We start from the raw sequence: 17,764 nt of genomic DNA, 5'->3' as shown, positions 1-17,764 counted from the left end.
CATATGGTCAAAAATCTGGGTTGCAAGGTTGCTATTCCGGATTTGGTCATTTTTAAGGTCAGTTTCTAGGCATAATTTTGGCAACATTTCTACATGAAAGTTGGCCTATTTGATGTCTAGTTTCACCCTCCATTGGCCTCATACCAATTGGGTTCATAGTTTGGCACTTATGGCCTAATTTAAGTACTGCCTTCAATACACAACCTGCACAAAACACATACACTTCCAATTTGATATTCCTTCTCCTCCTCATTACTTCAATATTCAATCAATAACACTTCCATATATATATATATATATATATATATATATATATATATATATATATATTGTACACAATTCCGGCAACACTTTTAGGTAGAATATTCAAGTGCTCAATGCACACAATTCACCATTAAGTTCAACATTCACTTCCACCAAAATTCAACATATCTCAATGTCAATATTACACATACACTTCAACATAATCATACTTAAATATCACTTACACTTGCTGCCCACAATTTAACATTAGCATATTTCATTAATAACTATGTGTTCACACACAAATTCATGGTTTAATAGGCTGCCAAACATGGCAGTTTGCCCAAAGCATTAAGGTTCCATTACACACCCTTAATTCAAGCACTACATGCACATACTTAGATTTTAACTTGCTACTTCCTCCATTTAAGTTATTCAACCTTAGTTTTCATCCATTTGAGGTAAGAAAAACTCAACTACAATAAACTTTCATGGCTGTCCAAAATTGAATATATCAATAACTCATCAAATCCTTCAAATTTCTTCACCATCCAACTCATCTCAACCTTAATACAAACTTTAATGAAGCAAGGGATGAAAAACTAGCACTAACCTTTTTTGAGCTTCACCAAAACTTCATCAAATCCTATTCCTTTGCTTCCAACATACTGCCCAAGGTGTGTGTGCAAGCTTTGATGAAGAAACTATGGTGAAATGAGTGCTTAAACATGGTTGCATGGTGATGGAGGGAGTTTGGCCATGGTGGATTTCCATTGAGGTTTTGGCTGGTTATTTCTCAAGCTTGAAGATGATGACTTCTGCCCAATTCCACTTTGATATATCCCATTTATTTAAGGTTAGTGGAGCACTAACCAATAAATTAATGTTTAATGATTTAAAAGTTTCCTAATTTGCACATTTAGCTCAATTCTTTCACTATTTACATATTGTATCCTATTTTAATTTTTCATGACATTCTCTAAGTGTAATATCATTTTTTTTAATGGACATTGAGGTCAAAAGACAACTCTAGGTGTCAAATGACCAAAATACCCCAGTTCGAGCTATATTCGCAATTTTTCGGTAGCACCGATTTTTGTCTGTTTCTTGATTTTTCATTTTTCTTTGTACTAATTTGTTAATTTTTCTTTAATAATTCTAGTGTCAATTATATTTCAATAGACCTTTACTTACATCCCGGAATAAATTCTGAGGGTTTCCCGCGGTCCTAGGGTCGGCAACGGCCTTCCCAGTGCGGTCACCCATCGCTGTGATGTCGGCTCGAACTTAGCTTCATTTTCTCTCTTTCATTTGTCTTTGATTTTTCTTGCATTTTCTTCTTATTTATTTCATCATTATATGTCTGTTCATTATCACCGAAGTGTAGTTCTAGACATTCCGACTTTTCGGGACAGACATTAGCTGTCGGAACAGTAGAATGTACGGACTACGAAAATGGGGATGCTACAAGAGGTCACCCATCCTAGGATTTCTCTCAAGCGGGCACGCTTAACCCTGGAGTTCTTCCAACTCTCCAGGCCATTCCACCAAAAGGCGCTAGTAATTAGTTTCCTCATTTTTTATATCATTACTTTTTGAGCCCAAGACCATCTCCGTGCTTTGTCGATGTGGGATCTACCTAAGGGACCTTTCTCCCCCCCTTTCGGGACTCAGCGTCCTCACTGAGGTTTGCCCTACCATTGCCCAAGAGGACACGTGAGCGGCTCTGATACCAATAAATGTGACACCCCTCACCCGTCTACAGTGTAGCCGAGCGAGGTGTGCTACATTCGGTGCCGGAGCACCCTAATTTACCTCACTTTATTTCTTTAAAATTTTGTTCTCATTATATTTAATATCAATTATTTTTCGACGAAGAAACTAACGGAGTTTCCCCTATTTTATTATCGTTTGACGTGTTTTACTATTCGCCAATTTGAAAATTCAACAATATTTTCCAATAATAATCTCATCCATACTCATATCAACATTTCAAAAATTATTATTTAATTCAAATCTATACTTATTGGTACAAATTCATTCATGCTCCATTCTTATAGCAAAATTCTCAAATTTGCATTAATATACATGATTTGCAATAATTACATAAATCCTTAATTTATAAGATATACAAATTAATTACAATTTGCTAATTTACATTACGTCTTCACTTTAAAGATGATTTTTGACCGACTTGTCCAATTAAGTAAATAATTATTATGATCTATAATATGAATAAATATTGCTAAAAATTAAATTAAAAAATGAGTAGAAAATAGAAGAAAAGAAAATGAATTAAATGGGACGTATGACATCACCATTATGTCATTAAAATGCCCTCCACGAATCACAACTCAACAGGCCATTATAAATCAAATAACAAGGGATAAATTGAGACAAAAATGAAAACACAATTATGCTCCTTCATGCCCAAACCAGCTGGCAACATAGGAAAAGTGAGAGAATGGAGAAAACCTCCATGACCTTGCTTTCCACCCAAAACCACCATAAAACCTCATCCTCCCTTCATAAAAATTTATCCTCACACCTAGAGCAAGACTTGGACAGCAAAAGGAAAGAGAGAAAGTGGAGTTGGCATGCTTGAGAATTTCTTCAATGGAGGTTAGTGCATATTAACCTTTAAATCTTGTTTATTCCTTGAAAGTTAGCTTACATATGAGCAAATGATTAAGAGATTAAAAGATATCATGTATAAAAGTGAGAGGTAAAATTTGGGCAGCAACTATAAGAGGAGGAATTGATGTGTTTTGTTGAATTAAAACTTGAATACAAGCTTAGATAAGGATATATATATATATATATATATATATATATATATATATATATATATATATATATATATATATATATATATATATATATATGATTGATAACCTTGGTTGGTATGAATTTACATGAGAGTTGATTTTGGAAATTGGAGTTAGGGTTTGAGTTAATTTTGTTACCTTGGTGATATGGCTTGAGATTGATATTGTTGAAGCTATTTGTTGATCATTTGAAGTGTTATGAGTGATAAATTGTTGTTGGGAGTAAGGAGGATGCAATATTGGAAGTGATGTTTCATATGCAAGAAATTCGGACCTGTGAGTCCAGGGTTTTTTTGACTTATAATTGAAGTTGTGTGACTCCAATTGGTATGAGGCCAATTGGAGATGAAACCTAGGACAAAATACCCCATTTTTCATGAAGAAACCATGCCCAAATTCTGTTCAAATCTTGACCAATTTACTGTCTCAATCCGAAAATCCAAACACTGAACCTAGAAAATTAACCAAATGAAATGTTCATTTGGCCATAACTTCCTCTAGACAGGTTCAAATGACCTGATTTTTGTGTCATTGGAAAGATTAGACACAGGACTACAACTTTCGTTAAGACACCAAGCCCAGAAATGCCTCTAACCAAATGAAATTGCTGGCCCAAGTGAGATCACCAAACTAACCAAAACCATTCTGCCCAGAATTTCCTGGACTAAAGCTCACCCGACTAATTTTGGCATAACTTGGTCTACAAAAATCTAAATGCAATGAAACCAATGGAAAAAGTTTTATAAGACATAATGGCACAACTTTGGTGAAGAAACCCTGCCTAGAAAACCAAACCAAGTTGACCTAAAAATTACCCTAATCTGGGTGATCAACATGCTATCCCTAGAAAATGACCAAATGAACAGTATTTATTCAAATGATCATAACTCAGTGTATAAAAGTTTAATTGATCTGAAATTTTATCAGCAGAAAGCTGAGACATATCCCTACAACTTTCATGAAGAACACAAATCCAAATTCTGGTCATAACCTACTCAAATTGCCAACCAAACTTAGGTTACCAAATCTGGCAGAACCAAATTGCCCAGAAATTCTTGGTACAGGTCAATCCAGCCAGTTATGGTAAAATGACCATAACTTGGGCTACAAAACTCCAAATGGAGTGATTCAAAAAAGGAAATGTAACTAGACACAATAAGGAACAACTTTCATGAAGATAATTTTGCCAAATTCTAACTGTACAAATGACCAATGGAACAGTAAACTTAGTGCTTGAAATTTGAAAATTGTGAATAACTAACACTAAGCTTTGAAATGGTATTGGCAACCAATACCAATAACTTTAGAATGCAAAATGTGATATCTTGGTGAATTTAGGTTCAATAAATTTATTATGTATAACAAAGTCAACAATTTGAGTGAATAGTAAGGTGAATAGTATACAAAGACACAAAGTGTAAGAACTAAATTGGTAGAGGAAATTAAGGCATGAAATTTGGAATCCATGAAATGTTCATGGATTACTTGGAATAGGTAATTGAGATTTATACTCCCAACACTAGTGGAATTCATAATATATTAGCAAAACAACTTGAAGTATGAAATGTTCTTTACATGAATGGATTGTTGAATGTATAAATGAGATAAAAGTGCCATTTGGGATTTAAGTTCCCATCAAGAAAGAAAGGAAAAATGTTTTTAATACAATGGTACATGTGAACCATTGTTTAGAATTGTGATCAATATGAATAACATAATGAATGAATAAATGAATTATATTAATATATGAATGAGACATTAGTTCTCATTATTATAGAAAGGAAAAGTACTTTGAGTACAATGGTATAAAAGATAGTTGATGTGAATTGTGATAATATAAATGATCAAATGAATGTATAAGTTATAATTGAAATTTATCATGAAAGAATGAAGTCATAAAATATAATATATTAATATTTAATGATATTATGTCCCCTTGTATTGCCTAGACATGTGTGTCAGATTGGATAGTTTGGCATGCCAATAGGGTATTGTTATAGCAGTACTGCGAAAGGCTTTATGCCCGTATTCATGGCTTTTATGCCCATATTCATGGCTTTTATGCCCGATTATGTGTTATCATGGCTTTTTAGCCATACTGACTGCATACATGGTTGACGTTCTATGTCCCATGATATGACGGCCTGAGGCACCGCGGTGTCCAGTGCCAACGACCCGTTATCCAGTTTAGTCAGCCTGTCATAGGATACTTGGGCAATCTAATTTATTAAAATAAGTTACGAATATTAGCAATTAAAAATGTTAGAAAGCAAATAAATGAATATGAAGTTCTGAAATAAATTAGATTAGGACAAAAAATTTGTTTCTTAGAATGGTCTGAAGTAAATGAAATTAGTTCTGGAAAAAAAAATTTTAATATTACGAAATGATTGTAAACAACTTTGAAAGTATCAAGGAAGTGATAAAAAGACTAGTAGGAGAATTATAACTTAATAACATTACAAATGTGACATACATAATTTTATAAGTATAAGTTTAAATTTTATATTAATCATATCTGGTACATCATTAATGCAAATTTCTGAACGGAGCACCTCTAAAAAAGAACATGGTAGGATAGAGGACAGTGAATATTAGAAACTAAATTAATTATAAATCCAAATTATTCGAACTATGGTTTATTTCTACCTTCATTTATATATTATTTTCTTGCTATATTATTGCACCACTAAGCAGCAATGCTTAGCGCGATGGATTTGTTTCCTCGCACAGGTACTTAAGTTAAAGCCCAGCGAATACCAAACAGAGATTTTAGAGTTTTGATCTGCATAGTGTCAAAGGTTGTCACCTCTTCAGCAATGCATGTAGATAGGGCTCACATTAAGCATGTCATGTATTTTGTGTATATTATTTATTTCTTATATTGTAATGTAAATTAGCAAATTGTAATTAATTTGTATATCTTGTAAATTAAGGATTTATCTAATTATTGCAAATCATGTATATTAATGCAAATTTGAGAATTTTGCTATAAGAATGGAGCATGAATGAATTTGTACCAATGAGTACGGATTTGAATTAAATAATGATTTTTGAAATGATCATGTCACACCCTACCCCTCTGTAAGGCATAATATGATCCCGTAGTATACCTAATGAATTACCAACTCCGTCTATTGATAACCCATTAAATACACTACAAGGGATTTTAAAAACTTTTCTTACTTCTTTTACAGTGGTGAGCACTATTTACAGGTGTTAAAAACCTTTTTGAACTGAAGTGATAAAACTAACACATTTGAATTATTTGGAATTTCTGTAAAAATTTTGGCAGAGTGCCATCTGTATTTTGGATAAAACAGTTCTTCAGAAAAACCAGTAAAAAACACTTCAATATATATTTCCAAATCTCAACTCCAACATGTTTCTCAAAACAACATATTTCTCAACTCAAATCCATAGTAATTTTTCAAGGACTGAGATACAAGAAATATAATACAATTTTTTATAAGTCAAAATAACTCATAATTTATTTTACAACTTTAAAGTACAATTTTATTTTACAACTGCTCAAAACCAAGAACAATATATACATACAGTGAACATACATTACAGTACAAAATGCAAAATGTGGTATACTCAATATACCCGATGATCTCTCAATGTAGTACTAGCAGCCTAGTTTGCTACCTTGTCAGTCTGTCTACCTGCGACAGCAATGAAAAGCTATCGCTGAGTAAAATTTACTCAGTGGTGCATAATAACCATTTGAAATGCGATATATAAATCTTTTATTGATAGTTCACAAATCAAAGGATTTACAATTCCATTTCACAATTTACAAAATTCATCTAACACAAATTTGATCAAATAACTGAGTAACACAGTTTTGCCAATCAATAACACAATTTGATCAAATAACTGAATAATATCGTTTTGCAAATCAATAACACAATTCGATCAAATAACTGAATAATATTGTTTTGCAAATCAATAACACAATTCGATCAAATAACTGAATAATATCGTTTTGCAAATCAATAACACAATTCGATCAAATAACTGAATAATATCGTTTTGCAAATCAATAACACAATTCGATCAAATAACTGAATAATATCGTTTTGCAAATCAATAACACAATTCGATCAAATAACTGAATAATATCGTTTTGCAAATCAATAACACAATTCGATCAAATAACTGAATAATATCGTTTTGTAAATCAATAACTCAATTCGATCAAATAACTGAATAATATCGTTTTGCAAATCAATAACACAATTCGATCAAATAACTGAATAATATCATTTTGCAACTCAATAACACAATTTAATCAAATAACTGAATAATACAAGGTTGCTAATCAATAACACAATTTAGGCTATGACACAGTTTTTCCACACATGCAGTGTTGTACACCACGACAAGACACACTCACCCCAATAATCGAAATCAATGAGGGAGGAAGCTAGCTGAATAATGAGTACTCATCCACACTCACCTCAGACTGGGAAGTCAAAGAGGGAGGAACATAATCACACTCACCCCAGACTGATAAGTCAAAGAGGGAGGAATATATCACACTCACCTCATAAATGGAGGAGGAACATAGTAACAGTGTCATGCCAAGTGTGAATCAAAACAATTTCAAATCATAATATTTCATACAAACCATAAATCACATTTTATCTCAAAATTTCCATTTGCAAAGCTGGCAACACAATAATTTCCAAATAATATTCCCAAAACCAAAGCAATAAAAAATTATTCATAACTCATTTCTCCAAATAAATTTGCTAGTAAAAGCAGTGAATATAAAAGTATTGTGCACGAACACAATTTAAAACTATAATGTTCAATTAAATTTTTAAGTAGAAAATGAGAAGTCAAAATTATTGTGCACAAACACAATTTAAAACAATAACGTACAAATAATCATAATTTATTTCAATTGAAAAATTCAAAAGAAATAAATATTGTGCACAAATACAGTTTAAAACAATACAAATAATCATAATTTATTCCAATTGAAAAATTCAAAAGAATTAATTATTGTGCATAAACACAATTTAAAACATTAACTTACAAATAATTATACTTTATTTCAATTAAAAAATTCAAAAGAAATAGCCGTTGTGCACAAACCTCTGATAACTGTCTCTTGGCTCTGACTCAGTGTTTCCTTCCCCTCCCTGAGTCTTTGCTAACTGAGAAACACAATTTGAAGTGTTTTAGTACTCATTTAAACTGTCTCTAACGATAATGCTTGATAATTAATTCACTGAATTCATTTATTCGGTTAGTTAACCTACTAAGTCGACCCTTGGTACATTCTAGGTAATTTAGGTTTTAATGTCATTAATATGTCATATTCGATAGTCTTTTAGGGTTGGTACATGTTACCAAATTCATTTCCGTGTATACTGCATTTTCTTGCGATTTGCTAGATTCCGGGGTACTAGTTTTACCTAGCCGGACGACCTAGTTCCCTAGGTTTTCGGGTTTCGGTCAAAACTACAAACTTATAGATCTATGTCTTATTGCACGCAGGGCAAAATTTCAGGTCATTCTGAGTTATGTAGACCAAATTATGGTCATTTTACTATTGCTGGTCAAATTGAACAAAAATTGGTCATTTTAGGTCACTTTAGGTCATTTTAGGTTCGGCCAGTTTTTGGACCCGAACTTGTGCAAGCTGTTTGACTTGCTTATGGTCATTTCTGGGCTTTTGTGTCTTCATAAGACTTGTAGATATGGGTCTTAACTATTCATGGTTAAAATTTCAGGTCAATTGGACCTGTTTTGAGTGAGTTATGGCCTAAAAACTAACTGCTGCCCAAATGGTCAATTTTCAGACCTCAATTGCACTTAATCCGGATTTGGTCATTTTTCAAGCTACCTTGCAAGCAGAATTTTGGCAAGCTTCCTTCATGAAAGTTGGCACATTTTGTGCCTAGTTTCACCTCCAATTGGTCTCATACCAATTGGAGCCACACACTTAAAGTTATAGGCCTAAAATGCATACTTCCCTATTGCACTTTCTTTATTACTCATCAAAGCTCACTTTTAGCATTTACCAATTCACACATTCTTACCCAATCTGGTTTGTACCATAACCTAAACATATTTTACCACATATTGTTGATCATTTTGGCAGCTTACAATCACATTCAACATACACCATAAAGTACAGAATTTACCAAGTCCAAGTTACACACAATTTAACTACATAACAAGCTCATTTACATGCCTAAACTCAAACCCTTGTACACATATACAATCTGCCATAGCAAGCACCATAATTCAACCATGTAATTTCATAAACCAACCCATAAAATAACATTTTTTTGGTTCACAATGCAAGCTGCCAATTCATACATCACACTCCATTAATTTCCAAGCTTCAAATTTCAAATACACATCCACATATACTAAGTATACATCACCCAAATAATTTCCTACACACCTATACATTTAATCAATCTTTTAATCTACCATTTAGAAGCAAGAATAAGCTGTTCTCAAAGTGTTTCCATGGCTACCAAAAATACAGCTCTCCCTTTAAACATCAAACCTCAAAATTCTTTCCACAATTCAAGTACCCATAACATCCACACAAACTTTAATGAAGCAAGCATCAAAAATACATACTTACCACTTTTGAAATTCTTCAAAACCTCACCAAAAATTAAATTTCTTGCTGCCTATCTACTGCCCAAGTTGTATAGAACAACTTTAGTGAAGGACTCTTGAAGAAACTAGGGCTTGATCATGGAGGATTGGAGCTTCATGCATGAATGGCCATGGAGTTTTCTTTGGGATGCATTCGGCTGGTTCATTTGCTGGAGGTTGAAGATGATGTTCAGCTGTCCATAGTGTCTTTCATAGGTGGTCCAAGCTGCCTTAGTGGAGCACTTAATTTATTTTAATGTTTAATTATTCAAACTTTCTCAATTTTCATTTTTATGCCCCAAACTTCCATCATTTATACTATGTACCACAATTTTAATTTTCATGACATTTTACAAATATAATATCATGTATTTTTAATGGACATTTAGGTCAAAAGACAACTCGGGGTGTCAAATGACCACAATGCCCCTGTTCGGGTTGCATTCTCGATTTTTTGGTAACACCGAGTTTTGTCTGTTTTTCGATTTCTCACTTTTCTTTGTACTAATTAATTAATTTTTCTTTGATATTTCTAATGGTATTTGTACTTCAATAGGTGTCTATTTAAGTTCTAAAAATATTTTCCAGGGTTCCCCGCGGTCCAGGGCTAGTCAACAGTCCACGCCGTGACTTCCCGGTGTGGTCACCCATCGCTAGGGTTCTCGGCTCGCTTAACTTAGTTGCATTTCTTTACTATTATTTTTTCTTTATTTTTCTTGTATTTTCTTTTCTTGTATTTCATTATTTAATGTCTCCTCACTCATATCGAAGTGTAGTTCTAGGCATTCTAGCTGTCCGGACAACACTGCTCACCAGAACAGTAGAACGCACTACCGAACATAGGCGTGTTATAATTCTCCCCCCCTTAAATAAATTTCATCTCGAAATTTTTCCCAATAGCCGTCTTACAATAGTCATGCGTTTATTTTCTTCTTTCTATATGATCGTATAATCTTCTTTCTCTCGAATTTGTATAGGACTTTTAACAATCTAATACAACATTTAATTTGTTTGTATAACACCAATCTTCTCTTACTATTGTCCTGTCTAATATTTCGATTCATGTTCCTTCTTGAATGACCCTTGAGGTCATGTTAGAATCATTTATCTAGTCATTGGTCCTCTGACCATTCTAGTCCATAGTCTTCCTCACATTCGTAACATTTCTTTGTTATATTTGAACCAACTGTTCGAATTTTTACTTCCATAACTCTTTTTATCTGTCAATATTCTATAACTTACTTTCTTTTGTACTGAACTATAACCCTTCGATATTCTAACCTTTGAGTTTTAGATCCCTAAGTAGGATTTTCAAACTTATTTCTAACAATTAAATTCTGTCATGGCATAACTATACCAAAACAGATGTCGTTGGCAACTATTCTTATCTAGGTGTACTATCGGGTAGTACGTAGCTCTACACAATAATCTCAAGTCAGTACTGTAATCTGCAGCTTACAGTATAAACATCAAGAACATTGCATAGTTACTACGATACATCCCAATAGATCAAATTTTCCTATCTTTTATCCTTTTTGAATTCACTAATATCCCGAACTTATTATGATTACAATATCCATTAACAATTACTAATAGTGACATCCTTGCCCTCATCTAGAGCAATTCCATTACTGCATCTTACTTTTACGTCCTCTTGCCTTACATTAAGTAGGCTCGCCAATTAGCTTTATAATTTATGGTGTGTTAGAAAATACTTTTCGCCAATAAGCTCTTTCAAAACTAATTTCACTTATTATCACAATCCTTATTTTAAAGGGCTAATCATTAATGCATCAAAATTTATTCCCCTGTAAAGAAATAACAATAGAACATATAGTTCTAACACTAACATAAAAGTATGCAGGCCCCAGGTCAAACAATACATATATATATCTTAGTTACTATTTGAGAAAGTACCAGCAATAATATCAAAAGTCTAAGTCTCTTCTCTCTGCCGTATAGCGTATACTCCAGCTGGAGCATCACCCTGTTCTGGCTGATTCACAGTACTCTGACTTCTAGGTGTACTACCCCTACCTCTACCTTTGCCTCTACTAACTGATGGTGAACTCTTTGGGGTAGAAACTTAGGTTGATCCCTTTGGTGTAGTAAATGATCCAGAACGACCTAGATTTACACAATCCCTAGCAAAATGGCCAGTCTCTCCACAGTTAAAACATGCTCCTACGGCTCTATAACATACCCCACTATGTGGTTTACCACAAGTTTCACAAAGTCGATCTGATAGCGCATTCCTGGGTTTCTGTTGAGTTTGCTGATCGGATCGAGGTGGTTTCTGTCCAGAAGATCTATCTCTACCGGACTTCTTACTATCTCTGTTGTATCCCCCAAATTTTTTCCTCTTTCCAGTAAGACCACTAGAACTCTGTTCTACTGACTTTCCCTCTTTTTCTGTCTTCTCTGATTTCTTTTTCTCAGAAGTTGCTTCAGATTCAATTCTTTCTAATTCTAGTGCTTGAGAAATAAGTTCAGAGAAGTTGTTATATTTGAATCCGACGACTTGTAATCTGATACTAGGCTTCAAGCCAGTTTCAAACCTCTTACATCTCTCCCTACTGGTAGAAAGTAGACTTACTGCATAATGGCTTAGGCGGAAAAATTCCCTTTCATATTCAGCCACCGATCTACTCCCCTGTTTCAGACTTAAGAACTCTTGCAGTTTCTGATCTACATAAGCATCAAGGACATATTTTTGTCTGAATTCCCTGAGAAAGTCACTCCAGGTTAGCACTGCAGGTTCTACCAGACTGTGGGGAATGGTTTTCCACCAGTCATAAGCATCCCCCTGTAGCAAAGATCTGAGTATTCAAATCTGAGCTCCTCTGTGTAGTGCAGTTTCTTGAATACCCTATCCATCCTTTCTAACCACTGTTCTGCCTCTAGAGGATCTATTGTCCCCTTGAACTCTATAGCCCCATATTTCATCAATTTATCATATTGCCTAGCAGGAGACTGTGGTTGTACCACTGGTGTCTGTATTGGGACTTGAGTAGGCACATTACCAGCCATTTGTTGGAACATTGCAGCCATCTGCTGAGCGAACTAAGCAGGGAACTGTGGTACTGCAGGGCCTGGTGCTGCTGAACCACTGACATTATGCAGGGCTGGGGCATCCCCTTGCACCTCAGCCTGTATAGATTGATCGACTGAACGATCACCCACTTCCATAGTCAATGCGAGGATCTTAGACATCCTAAACAAATAACACAAGGAGATTTCCTCCCGTTAGTGCATATTTATAATGTAATGTACTGTATGTATCAGATAATGATATTGAGCAGTTGTACTATGAAGAAAGAATATTCAAATAACATGTGAAAACAGAATTTAAAAACTTTGCTCTGATTCCACTAAAACATGTCACACCCTACCCCTCTGTAAGGCATAACATGATCCCGTAGTATACCTAATGAATTACCAACTCCGTCTACTGATAACCCATTAAATACACTACAAGGGATTTTAAAAACTTTTCTTACTTCTTTTAGAGTGGTGAGCACTATTTACAAGTGTTAAAAACCTTTTTGAACTGAAGTGATAAAACTAACACATTTGAATTATTTGGAATTTCTGTAAAAATTTTGGCAGAATGCCATCTGTATTTTGGATAAAACAGTTCTTCAGAAAAACCAGTAAAAAGCACTTCAATATATATTTCCAAATCTCAACTCCAACATGTTTCTCAAAACAACATATTTCTCAACTCAAATCCATAGTAATTTTTCAAGGACTGAGATACAAGAAATATAATACAATTTTTTACAAGTCAAAATAACTCATAATTTATTTTACAACTTTAAAGTACAATTTTATTTTACAACTGCTCAAAATCAAGAACAATATATACATACAGTGAACATATATTACAGTACAAAATGCAAAATATGGTATACTCAATATACCCGATGATCTCTCAATGTAGTACTAGCAGCCTAGTCTGCTACCCTGTCAGTCTGTCTACCTGCGACAGCAATGAAAAGCTATCGCTGAGTAAAATTTACTCAGTGGTGCACAATAACCATTTGAAATGCGATATATAAATCTTTTATTGACAGTTCACAAATCAAATGATTCACAATTCCATTTCACAATTTACAAAATTCATCTAACACAAATTTGATCAAATAATTGAGTAACACAGTTTTGCCAATCAATAACACAATTTGATCAAATAACTGAATAATATCATTTTGCAAATCAATAACACAATTCGATCAAATAACTGAATAATATCATAACTGAATAATATCGTTTTGCAAATCAATAACACAATTCGATCAAATAACTGAATAATATCGTTTTGCAAATCAATAACACAATTCGATCAAATAACTAAATAATACAATGTTGCCAATCAATAACACAATTTAGGCTATGACACAGTTTTTCCACACATGCCGTGTTGTACACCACGACAAGACTCACTCACCCCAATAATCGAAATCAATGAGGGAGGAAGCTAGCTGAATAATGAGTACTCATCCACACTCACCTCAGACTGGGAAGTCAAAGAGGGAGGAACATAATCACACTCACCCCAGACTGATAAGTCAAAGAGGGAGGAATATATCACACTCACCCCATAAATGGAGGAGGAACATAATGTGATGTCATGCCAAGTGTGAATCAAAACAATTTCAAATCATAATATTTCATACAAACCATAAATCACATTTTATCTCAAAATTTCCATTTGCAAAGCTGGCAACACAATAATTTCCAAATAATATTCCCAAAACCAAAGCAATAAAAAATTATTCATAACTCATTTCTCCAAATAAATTTGCTAGTAAAAGCAGTGAATATAAAAGTATTGTACACGAACACAATTTAAAACTATAATGTTCAATTAAATTTTTAAGTAGAAAATGAGAAGTCAAAATTATTGTGCACAAACACAATTTAAAACAATAACGTACAAATAATCATAATTTATTTCAATTGAAAAATTCAAAAGAAATAAATATTGTGCACAAACACAATTTAAACAATACAAATAATCATAATTTATTCCAATTGAAAATTTTAAAAGAATTAATTATTGTGCATAAACACAATTTAAAACATTAACTTACAAATAATTATACTTTATTTCAATTAAAAAATTCAAAAGAAATAGCCGTTATGCACAAACCTCTGATAACTGTCTCTTGGCTCTGACTCAGTGTTTCCTTCCCCTCCCTGAGTCTTTGCTAACTAAGAAACACAATTTGAAGTGTTTCAGTACTCATTTAAACTGTCTCTAACGATAATGCTTGATAATTAATTCACTGAATTCATTTATTCGCTTAGTCAACCTACTATGTCGACCCTTGGTACATTCTAGGTAATTTAGGTTTTAATGTCATTAATATGTCATATTCGATAGTCTTTTAGGGTTGGTACATGTTACCAAATTCATTTCCGTGTATATTGCATTTTCTTGCGATTTGCTAGATTCCGGGATACTAGTTTGACCTAGCCGGACGACCTAGTTCCCTCAGTTTTCGGGTTTCGATCAAAACTAAAAACTTGTAGAGCTATGTCTTATTGCACGCGAGGCAAAATTTCAGGTCATTCTGAGTTATGTGGACCAAGTTATGGTCATTTTACTATTGCTGGTCAAATTGCACCAAAATTGGTCATTTTAGGTCACTTTAGGTCATTTTAGGTTCGGCCAGTTTTTGGACCCGAACTTGTGCAAGCTTTTTGACTTTCTTATGGTCATTTCTGGGCTTTGGATTCTTCATAAGACTTGTAGATATGGGTCTTAACTATTCATGGTTAAAATTTCAGGTCAATTGGACCTGTTTTGAGTGAGTTATGGCCTAAACAATAACTGCTGCCCAAATGGTCAATTTTCAGACCTCAATTGCACTTAATCCGGATTTGGTTATTTTTCAAGCTACCTTGCAAGCAGAATTTTGGCAAGCTTCCTTCATGAAAGTTGGTACATTTTGTGCCTAGTTTCACCTCCAATTGGTCTCATACCAATTGGAGCCACACACTTAAAGTTATAGGCCTAAAATGCATACTGCCCTATTGCACTTTCTTTATTACTCATCAAAGCTCACTTTTAGCATTTACCAATTCACACATTCTTACCCAATCTGGTTTGTACCATAACCTAAACATATTTTACCACATATTGTTGATCATTTTGGCAGCTTACAATCACATTCAACATGCACCATAAAGTACAGAATTTACCAAGTCCAAGTTACACACAATTTAACTACATAACAAGCTCATTTACATGCCTAAACTCAAACCCTTGTACACATATACAATCTGCCATAGCAAGCACCATAATTCAACCATGTAATTTCATAAACCAACCCATGAAATAACATTTTTTTGGTTCACAATGCAAGCTGCCAGTTCATACATCACACTCCATTAATTTCCAAGCTTCAAATTTCAAATACACATCCACATATACTAAGTATACATCACCCAAATAATTTTCTACACACCTATACATTTAATCAATCTTTTAATCTACCATTTTGAAGCAAGAATAAGCTGTTCTCAAAGTGTTTCCATGGCTGCCAAAAATACAGCTCTCCCTTTAAACATCAAACCTCAAAATTCTTTCCACAATTCAAGTACCCATAACATCCACACAAACTTTAATGAAGCAAGCATCAAAAATACATACTTACCACTTTTGAAATTCTTCAAAACCTCGCCAAAAATTAAATTTCTTGCTGCCTATCTACTACCCAAGTTGTATAGAACAACTTTAGTGAAGGACTCTTGAAGAAACTAGGGCTTGATCATGGAGGATTGGAGCTTCATGCATGAATGGCCATGGAGTTTTCTTTGGGATGCATTCGGCTGGTTCATTTGCTGGAGGTTGAAGATGATGTTCAGCTGTCCAAAGTGTCTTTCATAGGTGGTCCAAGCTGCCTTAGTGGAGCACTTAATTTATTTTAATGTTTAATTATTCAAACTTTCTCAATTTTTATTTTTATGCCCCAAACTTCCATCATTTATACTATGTACCATAATTTTAATTTTCATGACATTTTACAAATATAATATCATGTACTTTTAATGGACATTTAGGTCAAAAGACAACTCGGGGTGTCAAATGACCACAATGCCCCTGTTCGGGTTGCATTCCCGATTTTTCAGTAACAACGGGTTTTGTCCGTTTTTCGATTTCTCACTTTTCTTTGTACTAATTAATTAATTTTTCTTTGATATTTCTAATGGTATTTGTACTTCAATAGGTGTCTATTTAAGTCCTAAAAATATTTTCCAGGGTTCCCCGCGGTCCAGGGCTAGTCAACAGTCCACGCCGTGACTTCCTGGTGTGGTCACCCATCGCTAGGGTTCTCGGCTCGCTTAACTTAGTTGCATTTCTTTACTATTATTTTTTCTTTATTTTTCTTGTATTTTCTTTTCTTGTATTTCATTATTTAATGTTTCCTCACTCATATCGAAGTGTAGTTCTAGGCATTCTAGCTGTCCGGACAACACTGGTCACCGGAACAGTAGAACGCACTACCGAACATAGGGGTGTTACAGATCATATGAGTATGGATGAGTCTTTTATTGGAAAATATTATTGAATTTTCAAACAGGTGAATAGTAAAACACGTTAAATGATAATAAAATAGGGAAAACTCCATTAGTTTCTCCATCAAAAAATATAACGAGAACAAAATTTTTAAAGAAATAAAGTGAGATAAATTAGGGTGCTCCAGCACCGAATGTAGCACACATCGCTCGGCTACACTGTAGACGGGTGAGGGGTGTCACATTTATTGGTATCATAGCCACTCAAGTGTCCTCTTGGGCGATGGTGGGGCAAATCTCAGCGAGGATGCTGAGTCCCGAAAGGGGGGGAGAAAGGTCCCTTAGGCAAATCTCACATCGGCAAAGCACAGAGATGGTCTTGGGTTCAAAAAGTAATGATATATAAGATGGGGAAACTAATTACTAGAGGCGCCTTTTGGTGGAATGGCCTGGAGAGTTGGAAGAACTCCAGGGTTAAGCATGCTCGCTTGAGAGAAATCCTAGGATGGGTGACCTCCTGGTTAGTTTTC

The sequence above is a fragment of the Hevea brasiliensis genome, chromosome 14 (assembly GCF_030052815.1).
Source record: "Hevea brasiliensis isolate MT/VB/25A 57/8 chromosome 14, ASM3005281v1, whole genome shotgun sequence".
Classification (NCBI taxonomy): Eukaryota; Viridiplantae; Streptophyta; class Magnoliopsida; order Malpighiales; family Euphorbiaceae; genus Hevea; species Hevea brasiliensis.
This window is presented reverse-complemented; position numbering follows the sequence as displayed.